A 25,685-nucleotide genomic window follows, 5' to 3' on the forward strand; every position below is an offset into this window, starting at 1 on the left:
GTGTGTAAATTTGAATAATAGTCGTATTAACTGGTCTTCCTTGTAGGCGTATGGGTATTATCCTATCACTGACAGTGTTGTACTTCAGGATAGATCTTGAAGCCTTCCTTTTGACAATGGATGTAACACCATTCCTCTTCAAGTTGTCATTCCCAGCATAGTAGACTATGTGATTGTCCAATTCAAAATGGCCAATACCAGTCCATTTCAGCTTGCTAATGCCTAGGATATCGATGTCTATGTGTTCCATTTCATTTTTGACGATTTCCAATTTTCCTAGATTCATACTTTGTACATTCCCGGTTCCAATTATTAATGGATGTTTGCAGCTGTTTCTTCTCATTTTGAGACGTTCCACATCAGGAAATGAAGGTCTTGAAAGCTTTACTCCATCCACATTATTAAGGTCAACTCTACTTTGAGGAGGCAGCTCTTCCCCAGTCATCTTTTCAGTGCCTTCCAACCTGGAGGGCTCATCTTCCAGTACTATATCAGACAATGTTCCAGTGCTATTCATAAGGTTTTCACTGGCCAATGTTTTTCAGAAGTAGACTGCTGGGTCCTTCTTCCTAGTCTATCTTAGTCTGGAAGCTAAGCTGAAACTTGTCCTCCATGGGTGACCCTCCTGCTATCTGGATACAGGTGACATAGCTTCCAGCATCACAGCAACACACAAGCCCCCACAGCACGACAAACTGACAGACACGTGGGGGAAATTTTGTTCCGCTTCTGCAGTCTGAAATTGATCAAACATGCAATCAAGATGCATTGATAATTACTGGCTATTGTTATGTGAAAGTTGGAAACAAAGAAGAAGGATCAGTAGTTGGAAAATATGGCCTTGGTGATGGAAACAATGCTGGAGAATGAAAGACAGAGTTTTGCAAGACCAATGACTTCTTCATTCCAAATACCTTCTTTCACCAACATAAACAGCGACTATACACATGGACCTCGCCAGATGGAACACGCAGAAATCAAATTGACTACATCTGTGCAAAGAGATGATGGAAAAGCTCAATATCATCAGTCAGAACAAGGCCAGCGGCCAACTGTGGAACAGACAATCAGTTGCTTATATGTAAGTTCAAGCTGAAACTGAAGAAAATCAGAGCAAGTCCATGACAGCCAAAATATGACCTTGAGGATATCCCACCTAAATTTAGAGACCATCTGAAGAATAGATTTGACACATTGAACACTAGTGACCAAAGACCAGACGAGTTGCGGAATGACATCAAGGACATCATACATGAGGAAAGCAAGAGGTCACTGAAAAGACAGGAAAGAAAGAAAAGACCAAGATGGATGTCAGAGGAGACTCTGAAACTTGCTCTAGAACGTCGAGCAGATAAAGCAAAAGGAAGAATTGATGAAGTAAAAGAATTGAATGGAAGATTTCAAAGGGCATCTTGAGAAGACAAAGTAAAAAGTATTATAATGACATGTGCAAAGAACTGGAGATGGAAAACCAAAAGGGAAGAACACGCTCAGCATTTCTCAAGCTGAAAGAACTGAAGAAAAAATTCAAGCCTTGAGTTGCAATAGTGAAGGATTCCGTGGGGAAAATATTAAACAACGCAAGAAGCAACAAAAGAAGATGGAAGGAATACACAGAGTTATTATACCAAAAAGAATTAGTCGATGTTCAACCATTTCAAAAAGTGGCATATGATCAGGAACTGATGGTACTGAAGGAAGAAGTCCAAGCTGCTCTGAAGGCACTGGCGAAAAACAAGGCTCCAGGAATTGATGGAATATCAATTGAGATGTTTCAACAAACAGATGCAGCATTGGAGGTGCTAACTTCTCTATGCCAAGAAATATGGAAGAGAGCTTCCTGGCCAACTGACAGGAAGAGATCCATATTTATGCCTATTCCCAAGAAAGGTGATCCAACCGAATGAGGAAATTATAGAACAATATCATTAATGTCACACACAAGCAAAATTTTGCTGAAGATCATTCAAAACTGGCTGCAGCAGTATGTCGACAGGAAACTGCCGGAAATTCACGCCAGTTTCAGAAGAAGACGTGGAACCAGGGATATCATTGCTGATGTCTGATGGATCCTGGCTGAAAGCAAAGAATACTAGAAGGATGTTTGCCTGAGTTTTATTGACTATGCAAAGGCATTTGACTGTGTGGATCATAACAAATTATATATAACATTGCAAAGAATGGGAATTCCAGAACACTTAATTGTGCTCATGAGGAACCTTTACATAGATCAAGAGGCAGCTGTTTAGATAGAACAAGGGGATACTGATTGGTTTAAAATCAGGAAAGGTGTGCGTCAGGGTTGTATTCTTTCACCGTACCTATTTAATCTGTATACTGAGCCGATAATACGAGAAGCTGTACTATATGAAGAATAGCGGGGCATCAGGATTGGAGGAAGACTCAAGAACAACCTGCGTTATGCAGATGACACAACCTTGCTTGCTGAAAGTGAAGAGGACTTGAAGCACTTACTAATGAAGATCAAAGACCACACCCTTTGGCATGGATTGCACCTCAACGTAAAGAAAACAAAAATGCTTACAACTGGACCAATGAGCAACATCATGATAAACGGAGAAAACACTGATGCTGTCAAAGATTTCCTTTTACTTGGATCCACAATCAAACAGCAGTCAAGAAATCAAAAGACGCATTTCATTGGGTAAATCTGCTGCAAAGGACCTCTTTAAAGTGTTGAAGATCAAAGATGTCACCTCGAAGACTAAGGTGCGCCTGACCCAAGTCATGGTATTTTCAATGGCATCATATGCATGTGAAAGCTGGACAATGAATAAGGAAGCCTGAAGAAGAATTGACACCTCCCAATTGTGGTGTTTGGGAAGAATATTGAATATACCATGGACTGCCAAAAGAACGAACAAATCTGTCTTAGAAGAACTACAGCCAGAATTCTCCTTAGAGGCAAGGATGGCAAGACTGGTCTTACATACTTTGGACATGTTGTCAGGAGGGATCAGTCTCTGGAGAAGGACATCATGCTTGGCAGAGTACAGGGTCAGCAGAAAAGAGGAAGACCCTCAACGAGGTGGATTGACACAGTGGCTGCAATAATGAGCTCAAGCATAACAACGATTGTAAGGATGGCTCAGGACATGGCAGTGTTTTGTTCTTTTGTCCATAGCGTTGCTATGAGTCGGAACCTACTCAACGGCACCTAACAACAACAAAAGCTAACATAACTAGGCATCTTTAATTTATCACAGTTCACCTTCACATAATATTAAGCTACTTCAAACACTCTAAAAATATTTCAGTGGTATAAATCTCTCCCCCCCACACACAATTTGTTGCATCCAACAGTGCATTTATATTATTTTATTTTAAATGGATCATAGTCTTTTAAAGTAGTCAAAGATGAGAAAGAGGAACAAAAGAGAAAGAAGGAAACCAAAGACTCAGAGAAATAAAGAATCTGCTGAACAAAGAGTCTATACAAACCACAGCCTTATCTACCCTGAGACTAGAAGAACTGGATGGTGCCCAGCCAGCACTACTAACCACTCTAATCAGGACCACATAGATTGGCCCTGACAGAATGGAAGAAAAATGTGGAACAGAACCTCAAATTCCTAAAACAAACAAAAAAATAGACTTACTAGACTGGTTGAGACTGGAGGACTCCCCAAAACTATTGCCCTGATACACTTTTCAAACCTTGAACCAAAACTAACCCCTGATATCACCTTGTAGCTAAATAAATTGGCTCTCAAAATAATAAAGCATTATACTCTTTTAAAAAATCACCTATATGAGACCAAATAGTCAACAACTAAAGCAAAGATGAGAATGCAAGAGGGCAGGAAAACTAGATTAGTGGAAATGGAGCAACCAGAAAGAAAATAATGAGAATGTTCATGCATTGTGATGAATGTAACCAACGTCACAACAGTTTGTGTAGAAATGGTTGAATGGGAACCTAACTGCTTTCACCAAAAATACAATACAATACAATATTATTAAATAAGTAAATAATAAAGAGGTGTTTTATATTTTCCCAGATACTTATCCTTTTTGATATTCTTCATTCCTTTCCAAACTATGGGAAATCTCTTTCCAGTTTACATCGTACCTGGCATATTTTGGTGTCATTGGGCGTTTCTCTTTGCTCTTCAGTCCCACTCCCAGCTTTCGGTCCTTGGTCCTCTGGAATTTTACCTTGCTTTCCTGAAGCAAAAAAAAAAAGAAGAAAAAAGATTTTTTTCTTTTTTTCCTGAAGCAAGCAGTCCACTCAGTGAAAGGCCTGGAGGGCCTCCAAGAGAATTTTGAAGAGTTCTACTGCCTCAAGTTTGCACTTGAAAGCCAGGTGTTGCCTGTAAGAACTTCTCTAAGCTCTGCTCTGCTCTCCATTCTCCAGCTCAAAAATAATGGCAAATTTACAAGAATCTGCATGTAAACATGCTCAGAAACAGATTTAAAAAACTGCTAAAGGAGAGGCTGGTTATACATCAACTGGCAAAATATATAATCAGATTTGCTGAGGTGGAAAAAATATATCTATGTTTACTACAAACAATGCATTCTTTCAGAATGTGTCTCAAGTTCTTTATAGAGCAAATCCTTAATCCAGAGTAAAATGAGACAATTTATTTTCAGAAAAAGATGCAAAAGTGGAAAATGTAGTAGGCATGGTTAGTTTCACTTATGAGACCTAATTGGCTGAGACTGAGGTTCAGTGAACTTTGAAAGAAACATTTTCTGAACTGTTGTATCATTTGGGGACTAGTAATTACTCTTTTCTTGTACTGATGTCTCTGAACTAGGGTGTTGGTGAAGAATATTGAACATACCATGGATTGCCAGAAGAACGAACAAACCTGTCTTGGAGGAAGTACAGCCAGAACACTCTTTAGAAGTGAGGTTGGTGACACTTGGTTTCACGTACTTCGGACATGTTATCAGGAGGGACAAGCTGCTGGAAAAGGACATCATCCTTGGTAAAGTAGAGGGTCAGTGAAAGAGAGGAAGACCCTCAATGAGATAGGTTGACACAATGGCTACAGCAAGTGGTTCAAAGATAGCGATGATTTCGAGGATGGTGCAGGACTGGGCAGTGTTTCTTTCTGTTCTACATGGGGTGACTAACAGACTGACCTGAAGGCACCTAACAACATCAACAACAGTACCAAATTAATTCATGAATTCATTCATTCATTTGAAACAGCCATTTTTCCAATATAGTGGTTCTCAAAGTGTAACCCCCAGATCAGCAGCATCAGTGTCAACCGGAACCTTACTAGAGATGTATATTTTTTGCACAACATTCCAACACATTGAATCAGAAACTCTGGATGCTTTAAAAAGTCCTCCAGGTGATCCTAACGCACAATCAAGTATAAAGACCACTGAACTAGTACAACTTTAATTAAAAAAAAAAAAATTTGTTAATGCCATGAAAATATAATGTAGAAAATGAGTCACAACCAAGCGTTTAGAGTTTAAGAGCCTTCTGAGACATAGGAAGTGTTGTTCTCCAATATTTTATAGTTAATCCCTACAAACCCAATGCCGTCGAGTCGATTCCGACTCATAGCAACCCTATATTACAGAGTAGAACTGCCCCATAGAATTTCCAAGGAGCGCCTGGCGGATTCAAACTGGCCACCCTTTGGTTAGCAGCTGTAGCACTTAAGCACTATGCCACCAGGGTTTCCAGTTAAGCCCTAGGAAGTATCAAAAGAAGTTCCTATTGGATTTGCATATTTCTATTCGGGAGGCTTGGTGGCATAGTGAAGAGATTGGCTGCAGTTTGAATTCACCCGCTCCTCCTTGAAAACTCTAAGGGGCAGTTCTATTCTGTCCTATGGGGTCACTATAAGTTGACATTGACTTGATGGCAATGGGTTTGGTTTGTTTTTTGGTCTATATACCATATAAAACTGACATAGTATGATTTTTGCATTTTGGAAAATGCTTTCTTTTTTCTAGAAGTTACCGGAATGGACTTATGAAAACCCTGTGTGATATTTTTTCAAAGACAATGCAACAGTAAAATGATAGCTTTAAGTGATAGTTTATATAAAGCCATGTTTATTTCATGCATTTAAAGATTATGAGTCACAAAGCTCCTCTCTAAGTTATACTTTGTTCCTTGTGCTACAGTACTTCTACGTGATGTAATAGGTATTGTGGAAATAAGGGCAGTGGTTGCTTATGTTTTTGTTTATAGATGATTTTATGATTTGACCATAATCTTTGGAGTCAAAATCATCAATTCTGTTCTTAGCAGTCAATATATTGAATAAAAAGTACTTTATAATCATTTAGAGTGCTAGATTTCAAAAGATTAATGAAAATAGCCAAAGATATGAAGATCAAGAGTAGTATTCCTAGACACATCCCTAAATTTATTTAAATCATGTTTATTAACTCATGTCAAAGAGAGAAATGCAGGGAAAAGTCCTAACATAAACCAAATAAAATTGTAGTAGTGGAGATGAATAAGTAGTTTCATAAGGAGATTTTGAACTTTGAATTGCTTTGGTAGAAATTTCAGCATATTGCAGGAGACATTAAAACATCATCATCTACAAAAAGATTTGCTTAGTGCAAAATGAGAATTGGAAATAGATCTTAGAACAGACGTCAAAATCTCATTCTTCTATGCTCAAGTTCTAATTTACTGTCCACTTTAAAGCTATATTTCTCTGTCCCATCTCAGTTCATTTGCCATCCTGCTTTTTTCACTACTTCTTCTGCTACCACCCTGATCCAAGCTGCCACCATTGCTCACCTGGATTGTTGCAGAAGCCTCCTGAAGGATCCCACAGCATTGCTTGCTCCCCTCATTCCAATGTTCTGCTCCTACCACACTGGTGTCTATCTTCCTGGGACACACTGGGCTTGCTTCTACCTTAAGATCATTTTTATTTTCTGTTTCCTCTGCTTGGAATATTTTTTCTCTAGTTATTTGCATGCCTCACTCCTCCTTCTTCCTTTTCTTCTGATTTTCAATTAAATATAAGTTCTCAGTAAAGCCATCATTGGCCATGTTTTTTGGTGCTGTTGAGTTGATCCTGACTCATACCATACTATCTGACAGAGTAGAATTGGCCATGTTGTAGAAATGTAACTAAACACAAAATCTTCTGCCAACCAAGAAAACTTCTTCACAAAGGTAGGAGAGCACAAAAAGTTTTATTACTAAATCAGCATTAAAACAGAATGGGATGTGCATTATAGACAATATACTAAGGCGACTGCAAAGACTGAAAGAAATTGGACCCTTTATATATCCAAGCACATGCAATCCATTTCATGCATTAAAAAAAAAAAATAAGTTTTTTTTTTTTTTTATGCATAGCCTTAAAATAATCTTAAACTCATGTAACAGGACTTGATCGCGTCATTGGTTACACATAACTACCTTCAAGTCGATTCCGACTCAAGGTGACCCTATATAGGACAGACTAAAACTGCCCCATAGGGTTTCCAAGGAGTAGCTGGTGAATTCAAACTGCCAACCTTTTGGTGAGCAGCCAAAGGCTTGACCAGTGCACCATTAGGGATTCATCTAGTAATTGGGTAGCCACCTGTGTTTGCTAACTGCCTTTATCTGAAGGAAAAATAAACTTCTCATATCGTTCTGACAGGAGACGGTTCTGCAACTTGGAGCAAGGAGATCATGAAAGGTAGGCCAGAGAATCTTGGAGATGGGGACACTATCTTCCTGGATAATTACACATCAAAGAGATGGCCCCCAGCCCAGGTCCTTGAGGAAATAGTTCTAGATTATAAAACTGGTAAGAAACTTACTTAGCTTTTTAAAATGATTTGCATACATTTCAAACACTGCAGAAAAGCAAATTAGAATTTCAAGTTTTCTAAAGTAAATGCTGTGAGAAAAAGAAGGGGGGAGTCTATATTCCTTTTCAGACCAGGGAAAATTATTATTATTTTCTTCTTTGAATTGTGTTTACCCTTATAGACATTTCTTAAACCAAACCAAACCCACTGCCATCAAGTCACTTACAACTCACGCTGACCCTATAGGCCAGAGTAGAACTGGTTCATAGGGTTTCCAAGACTGTAATCTTTGTGGAAGCAGACTGCCCCATCTTTCTCCCAGCTTTCTCCCTCAGAGCAGCTGGTGGGTTCGAACTGCCCACCTTTCAGTTAGCAACCAAGCAATTAACCACTGGGCCATCAGGGTTCCTTACAGACATTACAGCATTAAAAGCCCCTTTCTACATTAGTTTCTTATCAACTGGCACTATCTAATGTATTATATGTTTAATTAATTATTTATCTCACTTATTGCCAGTAACTCCCACACCTGCATGTAAACTCCAGGAGACTAGGTGTCTTCTATTGTATTTGTATCCACAGAGCCAAGAAAATGATCTAGTATAGAGTCCAAGGTAAAATAAGCATCTATTGAATAAATTAATGAGAATAAAGACAATTATAAAATAAATGGAGGTAGAATATCAACATAAATTTTTTAATTAAAAAAAAACAAGGGTACAAGTGTATAAAGTTATTTAAACATAGAGAGAAATGGATATTTCAAAAACTCAGTTCAAAAACAAATAATATTCCAGTATCTTTTTTTATCTTTGTCATGTCAACTTTCTTGCAAGAGTGCAAGAATGATTTTAAAATAATCCTTTCAACCTGACAGGGTCACCAAAAAGAAGAAAAATCCACAGAAACAACAATTAAAAGAGGGGACTGTTGAATTTTTGTTTTTTCATGTCAACTTTCTTGTAAGAGTGCAAGAATGATTTTAAAATAATCCTTTCAACCTGACAGGGTCACCAAAAAGAAGAAAAATCCACAGAAACAACAATTAAAAGAGGGGACTGTTGAATTATATTCGTCATTAATTTTGCAAAATCCACAGCATAACAGAAGACTGTGAAGCATTTTTTTTTTTTTTTTTGTGAAGCAATTACAGGGTGGAGTAAAAGAATTCACAGGGACTTGAAAGTTCAACAAAGCTGCCCACAATGTGAAACAGCAGCAGAGCCTTTTGCATGCTGGCAAAAACTGGGCTCATTAGCAAAGTGATGGCTGAGGGCTGACTCTAGGAGAGGGTACTGGGAAACGTCATACAGTCCTTCCTGCAGAGTTGATTGTGAAACATAGCTGGTCTCACTTTGTTGGAAGCTTCTTTTTTTTTTCTCAGTATGCTTTCTAGCCTAAGGCAAGATAAAACCAAAACCACTCTGCCACCAGGGTTTCCAAGGTAAGATAGGAGTCATTAAAAAGGCAGGCGGAGAGGGACCAGCGTTTTGAAATAAGCAGAATGAAAGGCCACCATAAAAGTTGGCATTGTATAAAGATGGATCTCAAATTTCTGTGCGAATGCTTTGAAGATAGAATGTACCAGAGCCATTGTTGAAGCACGAAAGTTCTTAACACATAGAACTAACATTAAATAAAGATATATATACGTATACCATAATGGTATGCCATTACAACTATCTGATGCCAATGACTGGGGAAAATATCCTAAAATAAATTTGACTTATAACTTTTATGATTGGGTAAGACGTCTAGTTTCAATTATTTCAGGTTGATTAGAAACAGGAAAATATATTGTCTCAAGTTTCAAAGACACTTCTTTAATGATTAGAGGAAACAAAATAAAAATTGTTATTGCAATTAATTATTGTTCTGCATATTTTAGGCAAAAAGGGAGATTGTCAATATGTCCAACAAGAGTAAAAGAGAAACAATAATAGAAATCACATGCAAATATTAAAATGTAAAATGAGCAGAACTTCCTGTATTATCTTTAAGCTTTCCATAAATTTTGTAATTATTCAATACATACAATTTGTCCAAGATTACCAACTCTTGGATTTTAGACATACTGTTTTCATTATGTAATAATTGTGAGTTAATACCGTTAAATTTTAAAACTTGAAAATCTATCAGGCATTGCATCATACAACTTGATAACCAGGAACTGGACTGTTGCCTTTGAGTGGATTTAGATTCGTGGAGATCCCATGTGTATTCAATTAGAACTGTGCTTCATAGGGTTTTCACTGGCCGATTTTCCAGAAATAAGTCATTATGCTTTTCTTCCTAGGTACTTCTGGGTGGACTTGAACTTTCAACGTTTCAGTTAGCAGCTGAGTCCATTAACTCTGCACCACCCAGGGACTCCTATACACCGTGATGTTGTTGTCACGTACCCTCCAGTCGATTCTAACACATAGTGACCCTACAGGACAGAGTAGAACTGCTCCACTGGGTTTCTTAGATGGTAAATATTTATGGGAGTGGATCTCCAAGTCTTTCTGCCATGAAACCACTGATGGGTTCAAACTGTGACCCTTTGGTTAGCAGCCAAGCGCTTAATCATGGAACCACCAGGACTACTTCACACAATGTGATACAGGATCCTAACTGTTCTCAGGGAAGACACAATGAAAGCAATGATGAGCCAAAACTCCAGTGGAACATGGAATTAGTTAGAACAGAACAATTGGGATATCTGCATGATGCTGGCAAAGTAGAGTATCACCGGGAAAGAGCTGTATGTGTGCAAATCATTTTCTCATCATCTGGTCAAAGAGTTTGAGAGCAGTGGGGTCAGTTTTGCAACAATGAATTAATGAAGCTTTTCCCCTACGTGTTCTGAGGTGAAGGTTTGAAGTAAGAAGCAAATGACAGCAGCCTAGGCAATAACAAGAGCAGGAAGCTGGAAAGACAGGACTGTATCCTGGAGGCCTAGAGAATTGACAGGAAACTGCCAGAAATTCAAGCTGGATTCAGAAGAGGACTTGGAACAAGGGATATCATTGCTGATGTCAGATGGGTCCTAGCTGAAAACAGAGAATATCAGAAAGATGTTTACCTATGTTTTATTGACTCTGCAAAGGCATTTGACTTTGTGAATAACAACAAATTATGGATAACATTGTGAAGAATGGGAATTCCAGGACACTTAATTGTGTTCATAAGGAACTGGTACGTGGATCAACAGACAATTGTTCAAACAGAACAAGGGGATACTGTGTGGTTTAAAGCCAGCAAAGCTGTGCATCAGGGTTGTATCTTTTCACCATATCTATTTAATCTGTGGAAACACTGGTGGCGTAGTGGTTAAGTGCTACGGCTGCTAAACAAAAGGCTGGCAGTTCATATCTACCAGGCACTCCTTGGAAACTCTTTGGGGCAGTTCTACTCTGTCCTATAAGCTCTTATGAGTCTAAATCGTCTCATAGTCAAAATTGGCAAAGAGTTTTTTAGTCAAGCAAATAATCCGAGAAGCTTGACTATATGAGGAAGAACAGGACATCAGGATTGGAGGAAGACTCATTAACAACCTGCATTATGCAGATGACATAACTTTCTTTGCTGAAAATGAAGAGGACTTGAAGCACTTACTGATGAAGATCAAAAACCACACCTTCAACATGGATTACACCTCAACATAAAGAAAACAAAACCCCTCAAAATTGGATCAATAAGCAACATCATGATAAATGGAGAAAACATTGACGTTGTCAAGGATTTCATTTTACTTGAATTCACAATTAACACCCACGGAGGCAGCAGTCAAGAAATCAAAAGACACATTGCAGTGGGCAAATCTGCTATAAAAGACCTCTTTAAAGTGATGAAAAGCAAAGATGTTACCTTGAAGACTAAGGTGTGCCTTACTGGAGCCATGGTGTTTTCAATCTCCTACTATGCATGTGAAACCTGGACAATGAATAAGCAAGACTGAAGAAGAATTGATGCCTTTGAATTTTGGTGTTGGTGAAGAATATTGACTACACCACGGACTGCCAAAAGAATGAGCAAATATGTCTTGGAAGAAGTACGGCCAGAAAGCTTCTTGGAAGGAAGAATGGTGAGACTACGTCTCACATACTTTGGGCATGTAATCAGGAGGGACCAGAACCCTGGTGGAAGACATCATGTTTGGTAAAATAGAGGATCAGCAAAAAAAGAGGAAGACCCTCAATGAGATGAATTGACACAGTGGCTGCAACAATAGGCTTAGGCATAGCAGTGATTGTGAAGATGGCGCAGGACCGGGCAGTGTTTCATTCTGTTGTACATGGGGTCGCTATGAGTTGGAATCAACTCGACAGCACCTAACAACAACAACAGCATAGAATGGAGGAGTCCCTGGTTGGCTCATATGGTAAACATTCTCAGTTGTTAACCAAAATGTTGGAGGTTTGAGTCCATTCACAGGCACCAAAGAATAAAGGCCTGGTGATCTGCTTTTGAAAAATCAGCCAATGAAATACCTACGAGACACAGTTCTAGTCTAACACACACAAGGTAGTGATAGAATGAGAACATCAACAAGTATGGAGGTAAATGCATATTTGGACAAAAGATAGGGATCGAACTCTGAGCAGCAGGAATGAGAATTAACCTGAGAAGTCTACCCAAGCATAAAATAAACAGATTGTCAGTGAGCAAGTCAAGTGGCAAGAGTCAGAATTAAAAGGCAAGGTTAGCTGGCTCAGTATGTGGGGTAGTAGAATGCTCCTTTCTGGACATGAAGAACCTTTGAATTCAGGCAGAAAAAGAACACCTCTTTCGCAAGCTCCGTTTTTCTTTCCCTTTCTTAGAAAACCTCTCCAATGTTCAGCCTGTAGGGATACAGGGAATTAAATGCCTTGGTTATGATAGACTATGGCTTTTTGTCTGAACCACTCTCTCACGGTTAATTCACAGAGGAACAGTGCCGGGTACTAGGAAGTGCTTAAAGTGTATGTATTAAATTGCGTTCATAGCCCGTGAGGGCTGGATCTTGGTCTGACCATTATTAGTTCCACTAGTGATTTTGATATTAAAATTTAGCACCTTCTCATTAAATTCTCTGAGAACATCAATATTGTGACATAGCAGCTACCTTAGAGAATAGTTTTAAAACTCAATTTGACCATGACAAATTGTAGAAGCAAGCACAAACAAATCAGATAAAGCTTGAAGAGCAGAAGCTGCGCCTGGTTTTCTTATGGAAACCCACTCACCTAAACATGGTTATCATGACAACATTCTTCCTTTGCTGTATGAATCAGCACAGTGTGGACGCCGAACAGTGGGTTCCATCACTGGGTCCAGTAAACTGGTGTTCCAGATAGGACTTTTATCCCTTTCACAATGACCCTTCTGGAATTACTCCTTAACTGGTAGGAAAAACATTTCTTTCAAGCCCAATTTCCAGTTTTGCCAAGATGAGAAACACCTTACCTCCTGTAGGCCTTCAAATGGCTCTGAGAGGCTGCTTTTTTAGTTTTCCGTTTTTAATCAGAGCGATTACATGAAGTATTACAATGTATGGCAAATAAATGTGCTGGGTGTATCGCCTGCTGTAAATTCAGACTATAGAAATGACTTTTTTTCCTATCCTTTATGGATGATCTTTAAATGCTAAAAATCTACTAGGTTCATAAGAGAAACACTGATGACTCCTTCACACACACAAAAAAGACAAAATGGTGACAGAAAGGGCATTGTCATTGGGACAATGGAAAGATAAAAATGGTTGGCAAAAATTTGGAGCAGTCTCGGCTAGCTGTTAGTCTATTAGGGCAAAAGTTAGTGGTAATAAGGAATCAAGAATGTGATCAAGTATCACTGTCCAAAGCTACCTGAAGGCGGTTCATATTCATTGAGTTATATGTCCTAGATGACATTTTTGAAATCACTTTTCTTGCTATCTGGCTACTACAATTTAAAATATAAAATGTATTCATAATACGAGCAAAGTCTTATTATGCTTCACCTCTACAAATGACCTAGGATTTGTATACCTTGTTGAAATGCCAAATAATGATACTAATAATAAACAACATACTATGTATTTGGTTCCATTTCATTAAAAACTGCACACAAACAAATGGTGATATTATTTATTAAAATATTTATATATCTTCTAAACTGTCAATATGCTAAGATGAAAATCTTTCACTCTCTGACATTTCTCAAATTTAGTGTGCATGAGATGGAGAGGTAGTCGTGATTTACGACTCAATATTTCCCCCATCTTTATCAGGAAATCTGAAAGAAATGCAATTTAAGGTGAACGCATAAACTGGTCAGCTAGGAATTTCATTTTTTTCCCCCAGATGCAGCCTCATACCACTTGCAGCCTCATAGTTCAGTAGAGAATAATGAAAAAGTTGTATTGCTGAATAAACTTGCAGGCAAAGTTATTAAAATGTAATTTAAATGGCTTTTTTTATGAGTAGTGTAATTGACAGATTCTTTGAAGTAGCAACTTATAATTTAGAAATACTTATAATTTATTCCTTGACACTTATCTGGTTCACTCAGCAAGTTCAGCCATGACCCTGGGTGCCTGCTGGCACAAATAACAAAGCCAAGGGCTGGATTTGCAGGACCAGTTTGACTGTAGCAAAATGTTCTTGGGTAGTTTTCGCTCTCTTCTGGAAGAGTTCACTAACAGATGGCAACTTGTCATTGTTAATGGAGTGTTATCCTGAAAAACTTCAAGGATCCATGCAGAGTGTGACACTTTTCCCCTCCTCTTTTCAAGCCACCTCACAGAAATAGCCAATAATGACCTCTTTCGTTTCACAGATGATTCCACCTTATGTCGACTGATTCCTTCCAAGCCACATTGTAGCTGCTCTCATCCAAATATGACAAAAGACTTTCCACTGCATGACAGCTCATCGATGTACTAAGCGGTGGAGACATCCCGATACAGTAGAAGGAGTATTGTGACACCACGCTAGGAGTCCTGAGTTCTAGCCCCGGCCCCGGGAGCCTCTAGCCAAGTAACTTCTCCACTCTGGATTTCATTGATCTCACTGAAATATCAGCAAATCGTCTTACACAAATACTTGCTTCATGTCAGGTAAACTCTTGAGATTGTAAATTCGTTGATCTAAACAAAGGAAGCACCAGTTTCTTAGCTGACAGAATGTGACCATTTTAAAATTTGTTTCCTTTTTTTCTTCTAAAGTTACACTTTCATAGAAAAATTAGCAATCTGCTGTCTAAAGTATATAATAATCATAAAACTAAAATAACAATACCAATAATTTATCTTCCTGTATTTGTGTCCTGCAGCACACCTATTGCAGAGCTCATTCACAGCATATTTTTTCTTTGTTCCTTAAAATCATTAACAATTCAGTGCTGCAGAGATGATAATAAATAGATAGTAAAAACTCGCCTAAGATCTCACTACTCAAGGAGGGTGGGTAGTGCCAGCTATAACCCAGACACACATGAGCCGTGACACTAAGCTCATCTACTGCCTAGACCAGAGGCATCTGTTTTCTCTTATTAATTATTCATATTCACATTATACTTACCACTTACATGGCATTTTGTACTTTAAAATGGTTTCAGATACATTTTCAACTGAAATCTTGACAGCGATATCCAAAGGAAACTAAAGGTAGAAAGTGCGTCCACGGTCATAAAGCTGACCCGTGATAGATAAGGCATAATAATCAGTGATAGGCAGCTAGAGGAAAGTATCCTGAATCTTCCTTCTCAGTATTCCGGACACCTCTTCACTATTTAAACCAGACACTTTCCTGAAAGGGAATTAGGCTTAATACCAATGCCTGTTGAATCGTGAGAAGCTAATTCTTCTGATCGGGTTGTTTTTTTTTTTTTGTATTTAACTTGCTGTTATGTTCTCAAGCTAACCTTCTTCCTTCTCCCCTTCCTCCTTTTCTTACCGTTGCCTTCGTTTCCTCCTCCTGTTCCTCTCCCTTCATTTGCCCTTTGTTTTCCACACTGTCATTTCATGCAGGTCCTGTAGACAGTTACCTATGTCTTCTCTCTAAGAATTGTTATTTGATACGCCTAACAAATATGCATGGCATTCAACTTCCTTTGGGAATGAGTACTGGCGATTTTGAAGTTTTTTCCTTTTTGTGATTAGGAAAATACCAAAACCATTTTTCTGCAAATATGTATTAGCAGCACTGAGAGAAAATTAACATTCTTAAAGCATAGAGTTTGTAGCTGGCCCCGAGTGAATAGGTGAGTAGTTTTTAAACCACTGGTGCTAATGGGGTTTAAAAACTGAAATGAAATACAAACGAAATTGAAGCTTGATTTCCTGGAAGTATTTTTCTTGAGTAAAAGGAATCCTTAAAGGCAAGGCTTTCAGTTTTAGACAAAGGGCTCAAATATTAGCAGGCACTTTAAAATACCTTACGTCTTAATAAACGGTGATAAGTCTTACAATTCTATTTTACATTTACAGCATGTTTTATGGTTTCCAAGATATGAGAGGGACTTGGAGTCATGAGATCAGTGTTCCTCTAGTCGGCAGAGGATGTATCTAACAACTCCAGGGTGGCTCCTTCAGCTCAAAGGAACCCAAATGGTCATGCATGCCAACTGTTTTAAGCCAGTGGTTCCAAAGAAATAAAAAGGATTTTTTTTTTTTTCTCTTCTACAGTGTGGCCAACTACATTTTACAGAGAGATGGTATATTAATCCTTCACAAATCATAGAGTCATAGAATGACAAGTCTGGAAAAGACTGAAATTTCGTTATAGCTATCCCAGAGCTCCAGACAAGCAAGTATCTATAATGTTATTTTTAAAAGAACAGTAATTAAAGCAAACAGGTACAATTATTTTAAAATATGTATATATAAGAAATATATATATGTAAACCAGACCCAGTGCTGTCATATATAGATATATATATAGATATATATATATATAAAAAAACCAAACCCAGTGCTGTCGAGTCAATTCAGACTCATAGCGACCCTATAGGACAGGGTAGAACTGCACATACATATACGTTAGTCCACATTTCTTTTTATCCTGGGATAGAACACAAGGAAAAAATTCCAATACAGAAGAAAATGTTAAAAATTATTTTCACAAATTATATAGACTAAATTAAAATGCATGACTTGTCAAAGAGGCCTTAAACAAATCGCATCATATTATGTCCCGTTTTGAAAATGTCTTTCTTCCCTGATCATGCCTAGCACATTATATAATTTATATTACTTGTCCAGGTGGTTTCAAAATCCATTCATTCTGTTCAGGAAGCACAACACGGTTCTTCTCCTTCTTCTGACCCTAACCAACTATAGTTAGATCAGACCTCAAAGATTAAAGGGCACAGTTTATACAAGACTTCAGACACTAGCACAAGTCTGGGGGTGCCTAGGACAATTGCCACCACCTTCCTGTCAGTATGTCATACTGTGGTGGTTTGCATGTTGCTATGATGCTATACGGGGGCAGTTCTGCCCTGTTCTGTAGGGTTGCTATGAGTTGGAATCAACTGGACGGCACTGGCTGGACTGGGTTATGATGCTATAAGCTATACCACCTGTGTTTCACATACCAGCAGGGCCACCCATGGTGGACAGGTTTCAGTAGAGCTTCCAGGCTAAGACAGACTAGGAAGAAAGGCCTGGCAATTTACTTCTGAAAATTAACCAGTGAAAACCTCGTGGATCACAACAGAACATTGTCTGGCACCCTCTCTTTGGACGTGTCATCAAAAAAAAAAAAAAACAAAGAAACCCAAAACCAGACCTGTTGCCATCAAGTTGATTCCAACTCATAGCAACCCTCCAGGACAGAGTAGAACTGTCCCATAGTGTTTCCAAGGCTGAAGTCTTTATGGAAGCAGACTGACACATCTTTCTTCCACAGAGCAGCTGGTGGATTTGAATCCCAGATCTTTTGGTTAGCAACTGAGTACTTAACAATTGCGCCACCAATTGCTGGAGGAAGACATCATGTTTGATGACATACAGGGACAGCAAAGGTGAGGGGAACTATCGATAAGGTGAATTGACACAACAGCTGTGTTTGTGGACTCAAACATGCCAAGGATCATAAGAATGATACAGGACTGGCAGTGTTCTTTGTATTATATATAAGGTTGCAATGAGCCAGAGTCTAATTGAAGCTAGTTTTTTATCTCTATCTAGCACAACAGTACCTCTGGTCAACTGGCTAAAAAATTGGGGGATATCCAGTACCCCCTCAAAGACCCAAACCACAAGCTCTGGGATACATAAGACACCCACAATTCTTATCTGCTGACTACAACTTCGGGTTTTCTCGCCACCCACTGAGGTTTGATAGTTTGCTAGAACTACTTACAGAACTCAGGAAAGCACTATACATTTACGGTTTTCCTTTTAAGGATACAAATCAGGAACAACATAAATAAGGGATCTGTAAGATGAGGTCTGGGATGGTCCCTAACATGGGGCATTTATGTCTCCAAGGATGTGGTACTCTCCTCTTGTATCAACGTCTTACCAACCAGGAAGCTCATTGGAGATTCAGTGCCCAGACTATTAATTAGGGTTTTATTATGTATGCATAATGAATTGAATAATTGCTGATGTGGTTGAATTCAATCTTCATCGCTTCTCTCCTCTCCAGATATCAGGCTAATATCACCTAGTGGGTCTTTCTGGCATGGTCAATCACCACCCAGCATAAGCCACTTTGTTAGCATAAACCCTCAGGTATGGTCTGAAGCTCTCAGTGACAACAAAGACACTCCAACCATTCTAGAAATTCTGAAGGTTAAAAGGTTACCTCTCAGGAACCATTGTCAAAGATCAAATTCTTTGGGTGAAGTAATTTGTCGCCCCATGGGGAAAGGCATTTTTTATAAAATGGTAGAGAGAAAGAGATTAATTTATCGAAGGCTGATTGCATGAAGGATAGCAACCCAGAGAAAGAATTATGTTCATGAAATGTCCCATCTATATTGATTGATTCTTAATGCAGCAGATCATAGTCAACTGCACAACTTGGTGGCAGTCCTCAATCAAGCCAGGGGGAAGTAGCTGTTGCTCCATCCAATGGTGAATGCTGAGCTCCAAGGACAGAGCTGTACCCAAGGCTCTGCCAGGCCACGTTCTTATTGTGTCATAATCTGATCAGTCTGCCCCTAAATCATACAGTTTAAAGTTCCCATAATTCAAGGATCAGAGCCCTTTGTCCCAAAGTGTGACACCTGGCAAGTGGTGTGCAAATAGATGTTTAACAACAGGCTGTGGTCACCATGTGAGTGTCGCATGGTCTTTTGTCTTTACTTTCAAAAATAATGATCAACTGTGAGAGAACCCCTAGCAATGGTACAGCATCGCCTCCTTTTTTTTAATTTTATCCAAAAATTTCTCAACTGAATTAAACATGAAGAATAAATATGACAAGCCAATAAATTTAAAAAATATAGATGGCATTTGTTCCTACGAAAATTCTACATGATTGAAATTAACTTTTGTTGAACATGCAACTATTGGCTCAAATTCTCTCACAAGGAAGGTTGGTAAAAACTATATTAAACGCCACAAGTGTGATTCACACTAGTTGCCATCTATAGATAAGATTCTTGAGAAAAGATTCATGCTTTGAAAAAAAATTCATTTTTTTTTTCTCTCCACTGCAGGCAGTGTTCTGTAAAGTATTAGAAATTGAGAGTCACATGCTGACTATGTTAATATCAAATATTACTAACATGTTTGCAACTGCTCTGCATTGATAAGTTGAGTGTATTTGGGAAGATTAAAAAATTAAAAAAAAAAAAAAACACTGTTGATTCACCAGTTCTAAAAAAAAGACACCTTTGTAAACCACTGAGAAACAAACAGCTTTAATTCTCATGGAATCCAGATATCTGGGATCCAGGGAGTTGGGGTTGAGACAGAGGTCCCTAGGCTGCAGAAAATTCTACTGCCCCAAGCAGCTTGCTTGACACACCCCATAGCTTTACATTAACATCCTGGTTCCCCTTTCATTAACTGCTGCCCAAAACTAGAGAAAATTGGTGGAAATCAGTTTAGGTGCCATGTTGACATTCTGGATAACTTTTTAGCTGATTAAGTACCTCATACATAGTAACTTCCCTGCCTCTGGGTGAAGTTTAACCACCATTTTATGAACATGTGGTGCATGAAGTTATATGTAAACCCCATTGCACCTGCGTAGCATGGCTAAGAATGTTGATGATGTAACTTGCATGAACTTCCTGTTTGTAAACCACATAAAAGTAATCTCCATTCTCACCCTAGCTGAGCAGCCTTGGAGGTAGCAGACCCAACTGTTCCTTTCCTTGCACATCAACATGAAGGCACCTTTCTAATCTCCCACCTCAGTCTCTTATTTATGGGCTGAGAAGAGTCACACTGAGCAGAACCTGGGGTTTCCACCTGGCAGCATTTCAACCCACCCAGGCCACTGACCTTAGGTGTCCTTTGGAACCTTGAGCTTTGAAGAAACCGGTCTGCTAAAAGTCACCTTTGAGTCAAGCAGTGGTCTCAAAAAACTAGTAAAAACTGGTTTGTCTTAGGCACTGGGATCTTTTAAAGAATTATCTGTGTACAGTCAATTTCAAGGAACAGGAAATCCAAGGTAGACTAGAAGCTGTGATTTAGGGTAAATTGTTATTATGTAAACACTGTTGTCCAGGCTTTTTCCATGGCAATGATGACGAGATGGGGTATAACAGTCTTTGGACACTCTCTCATCTTCAGAACATTTTTGACTGCCTAGCGGAAATGTAAATAGTACAGATTTGCAAATAGTATATTCAAGAAACTTCAATCCATTTCTTTTATTAGCTTAATCTGATTTATGTTTTAGCATCATTTTTTTCTGACTCCCAGAGCACAACTAGGTGCTGTAACATGCAAAACATTTCCCAGCCCTTTCTTATCAAGTGTGTCAATGCCATAGTGAAAAAATGGCTAAAAATGTGGGTTCTAATTGCTATGATCTTTTCTCCCCCAGAACCTGAAGAAAAGCCCTGATGATTTCCTTCCATAAAGATTACAGCCTAGGAAACCTTATGGGGCAGTTCTATTCTGTCATATAGGGTCGCTATGAGTTGGAATCGAATTGAAGGCACACAACAACAACAACAATCAAGTAGTAGTAACTGTTAGAAAAGACTTTTCAATTTTCTGAAGCTTGATACTTGAAATGTGGTCCTGGGACTAGCAGCACCACTTGTTTTATGTGCAGAACCTCAGGTCTCACCCAGACCTACTGAATTAGTATCTGCATTTTATCAGGCTGTCCAGGTGATTCTCATGCAAATTAAAGCTTGAGAGATCATAACCAGGACAATATCCACAAAGGCAGGGCCAGCTAAAATAATTGTTATATCTTCAGGACCTATCAGAGTGTCAGGTGCTAGTACCCACTCATAAATATTTTTGAATGAATGCGTACATATATATATATATATATATATATATAGCCATTGGTATTAAACTGAAATAGATTGTTTTCAGGATTTAAGTTTGTATACTGTACAAAAACTGTTATAACTATATTAAAGATAATATTCAGAAAAGGCAGTGGAACATCCCTAACCTAGATATACCAATTTTATGCTAACCCAAGATAATTATTAAAGACATCAATTATAACAAATTTTTTTCCACAAAACGTTACTTCACTTGAATTGAATTCCTATAGTTCTCTCACCTTGGGTAATTTCCCTTACTGTTTGGGAACCATTTAATCTGATATAAAGTATGACTTCTTAGCAAAAGTTTCAATGATGATGAAATACATGAAAAGCTGAAATAGACTTTTTTCACATTTTAAGTTTGTATAACAAAATCAAACAAAACCCTTTGCCATTGAGTTGATTCTGACTTATAGTGACCCCATAAGGACAGTGTAGAACTGCCCCATAGTATTTCCAAGACTATAAATCCTTAAGAAAGCAGACTGCCACATCTTTCTCCCTTAGAGAGGCTGGTGAGGTCAAACTACTGACCTTTCTCTTAGCACTAGAGCAAAATTGTCTTAACTAAGTTTTTTTGGTTACTGAAACTTAAAGGTAATGTCCAGGATAAGCAATGAAACCTTCCTAACATAGAAACATCAATTTCAAACTAATCATGGAAAATTATTAAAGATTTGTCAAGTATATATATTTTTTCTCTACATGGCTAATGCATGCAAATAAGGAAATGTTAATCTAACTGGCTAATCTGACCATGACAGATGACGATTATAGTGCTAATAAAAGCTCCTTTCTTAAAACTTGAGAAAACAAGCCTTCGTTTAAATACACAGGTGTTTTAAAATGACATATTGATTTGAGTTTAAAATCATATTTTGTTTTAATTTTAGAACATACGGAGTGTCATTCCAGTCCCACCAGACTTCTGAAATGTTTTTGCTGACATTTAAAGAGAAAACAAAGCTAAAAGTGACCTCTCACCACTCACAGAACTTGATTCTACTTTTGGGGCCTACTTTTTCTTTTTTCTCCAAAACTACTTCTAGGGTAATCAAAGTACCCAAGTTTCTCTAATCTACATGTATATTTGTATATTGTTAACTTAAAAAAAAAAAATTTTTTTTTTTTTGTTTAACTTAAGGATACAATAATTTAATCAACTGTAGCAATTGTGCAAAGCATTTTATGGACTTTGCCTTGTATAAGATCATCTTTCTTGTGATTTCAGGATAGGGAAGGTGAGCGCAGATACCTTACCACCTTCAAATCCTGCAGAACAGGATCTTAATTCAGTGGTCCTAAAGAATAAAATAATACACATGTGTACACACATATAACACAATTATATAAATTTACATAAATAATACACAACTACATAAATTATATATTATCTGCATTTATTTAAACAGATACTTTACATTTAATTACTGTATACATTAATTTCACATTTCAGGATTCTTGAAGTGGAATGATAAAGCAATTATGAGTTAATGACCTAATGGACTATATATTCGAAAGCAAAAAGTTATTGATTTTTAAAAGATTATATGTATATATAAAGATAAATATGCTTTTTTTTTCTTAAAATCCAAGGAGTATTTATCTTTTTGGGAGGTGTGGGGGGTTTGTTTTGTTTTGTTTTTGGCATTGATTTTAACTCGTTACATGAAAAACACATGGATTTCTGTAAATTTCATTATTTGATTATCATCCCTTCCAGTGCTGATTATATATTATGTCCTATGTGAACACTCTTAGCAAGAGAACATTCTACTTGCTGTTTGTATCGAAAGGATACATATATTCTAGTGTGTTCAAAGTACTGAACCTCAGAATAACTTGAAATCCTTATCAAAATGCAGATTCCTGATACTAAGAATACTCGAAGACAAACACATGGTTTTTCATAAATTAAATTTCCATACCACAGTTGAAGAGGCAGACTAAGTGTTCTTGAGCTATGTTATTAGAAATTGTATTGATAATGTTTGAGATATTCACATAAAAGACAAAACGTACCTTTGTCTTTCTAAGTGGAATTGATCTGCAAGGCTCATGTGAGTATGGTTAAGTATACTTAGTTGGTAGCATACGACCTATACAGCCTGTTCTCTCATTATAAGCTAGAGTCCCACAGTTCTATATTTGTATTAAAAGACAAACAAACAAACCCACTGTTACCAAGTCGATTCCAACTCATAGTGACCCCATAGGACAGAGTAGAACTGCCCTATACGGTTTCCAAAGAGCGCCTGGTGAAATGGAACTGCTGAACTTTTGGTTAGCAGCCATAGCTTTTAATCACTATGCCACCAGGGTTTCCGTATTTGTATAAACCTTCATTATTAGCAATTGTATTCATGTAACAGTCTGTGAAGTACTTTTTCTTATGCCATATCAATACTGAGAACAACCATACTGCTTTTCCCATTTTAGTAAAGTGTAAATTAATTCTCAGAGAATTCAAGAAAATCCAGGTAATATTTGAAAGAAGAGGAATTCGACTAGGATCTGGGTTCCTAATAAGAATCTTGGTATTCTTGTACTTCACTGCAGTTTCACCCATCCCATGTGTAATACAGTGCAGCCAAGTCTTCCTCATTGATTTGCAACCAACAATCGCTACTTCCAGTCAAGCTCTTTTTGGTTTCACTTCCTTTCAGGGCAGAAGAAAGACCACTAGCAGTGTTGTGACCGTCTTCCAAGGCAGGTGGGGATGAAGCAAGGATTTACAATTGGCCTTTGGAAGCCTATTAAAATAAGCCTATATTACAATAAGAGAGGGTTGGAAAAGAGGGGTTCTGCCTTCACATCCCTGCTCTTTATTTAAAGCCGGTTTAAGTTGAGGACAATCACTGTATTATATCTGTGTTGCTTTCTCATCTGTAAAACATGCCTGAGAATAACCCCAGGCTACTTTGCTTAACTATTACTGATATAAAAAGAAGAAGGTAATGTTAACATAATTGAAAATCTTCAAATGATATAACATGTATTAACAATGAACAACGTTGACCTACCCAGCACTCAGTCCTCAGACATCTCTTTTTATCCATTCTCGTCTTTAAACATTATCTATATGCTGCTGACTTCCAAAAGTATATTTCTAGTGCCACATGTCACATAGAGTAAAATCCAAACTTGTTATTATGTTCCGCCCACCCACAGATCACATTTCTTATTACTATTCACTCTCTTTCATTCTCTCTGCCTCTTCCTTGTTTCTTGAATAACCTAGGTATTCTCCTTCCCCAGGACCTTTCCTCTTGCTCTGTGCCTTGCTTCAAATGAGCTCAGCCAGATATCAGCGTGGATGTACTACCCCTTTCTTTGAGTCCTCTCTCATATACTACCTCATCAGGGAATCATTCTGGAAAAGTCTACATAAAATAATACTTTCCTCCATTCTCTCTCCCTATCACTATTATTTTGCTATATTTTTCTTCATAGCACAAATCTCCATTCTGCTAGCATATTAAATATTGATCGGTTTATTTGTCTATAGCTTAACTTCTCCCATTAGGATGTAAAGATCACAGGAGCAGGAATTTTGTCACTGTCCCATCCCCAGGACTTAGTACATAGTAGGTACTCAGGAATTAGTCATTAAATGAATTACTGAGAAGAACAACATCAATGAGGCAACAGGGCCTACTTAAGTATTAAGTGCCGTTTTGCCCGGCATTATGGCGGTAATCTCCCTTCCAGCTGTTTGTGTACTCTGTCTCTTGAATATCAGTATTTGTGGCTCTGTCGTTTGCATACAATGATGAGAGAGAGAGAAAGTCAGAGGCATATCTACAGAAATAGTGCCTATGGCAGGCACTGAAATTATGCACCTGTCCGAATATCTGACACCCCTCTTTTAGATTACTTTATCATAATATCAGCTCAAAAATACAAGTCAAGCTCATTAATTTTTTAGTGAGCATATTATGGCACTACATGAAAATTACAACTGCACCTTCCCTGCTTTCACTGATGAAACTTGGTCTATGGTGTGCTCAAACTCATTTTTTTTTTTCAGTCTGTTTTCTTTCTACACTCAGCACAGCAAGATCACACAGCCTGCCTTGGCTCATGGAGGCTCTTGCATACCAAAGTATTAGTTTTAACTTGTGGAATGATCTCTCACAGCTGGCAATGGTTAATAGAAACTGTTCAGTGATGTACTTCCCTCTCCCTTTTAAGTGGCACATAGAGCATGCGCCATACCTACCATGCCTTGGATACACCCCTGGAGAGAGTAGAGTGGTTCTCCCATGTCTTATTCAGTTACATCTTTTCTCCATAAACTAAATTTTGATTGGGTACTTATTCTGCAGTATGGAAAGTAGTTGGATTCACAATCAAATACATATGATAAAATCAACAGAAACCTTGTTACCTACAATATATTATCCTCCTATTACATCTCAAGAATAGAAAAGAGCTTAACATATATTATTTCTGTCCTGCCAAGCAATCATACAGGGCTCACATATTTCTAT

Source organism: Loxodonta africana, chromosome 17 (genome assembly GCF_030014295.1).
Source record: "Loxodonta africana isolate mLoxAfr1 chromosome 17, mLoxAfr1.hap2, whole genome shotgun sequence".
Taxonomy (NCBI): Eukaryota; Metazoa; Chordata; class Mammalia; order Proboscidea; family Elephantidae; genus Loxodonta; species Loxodonta africana.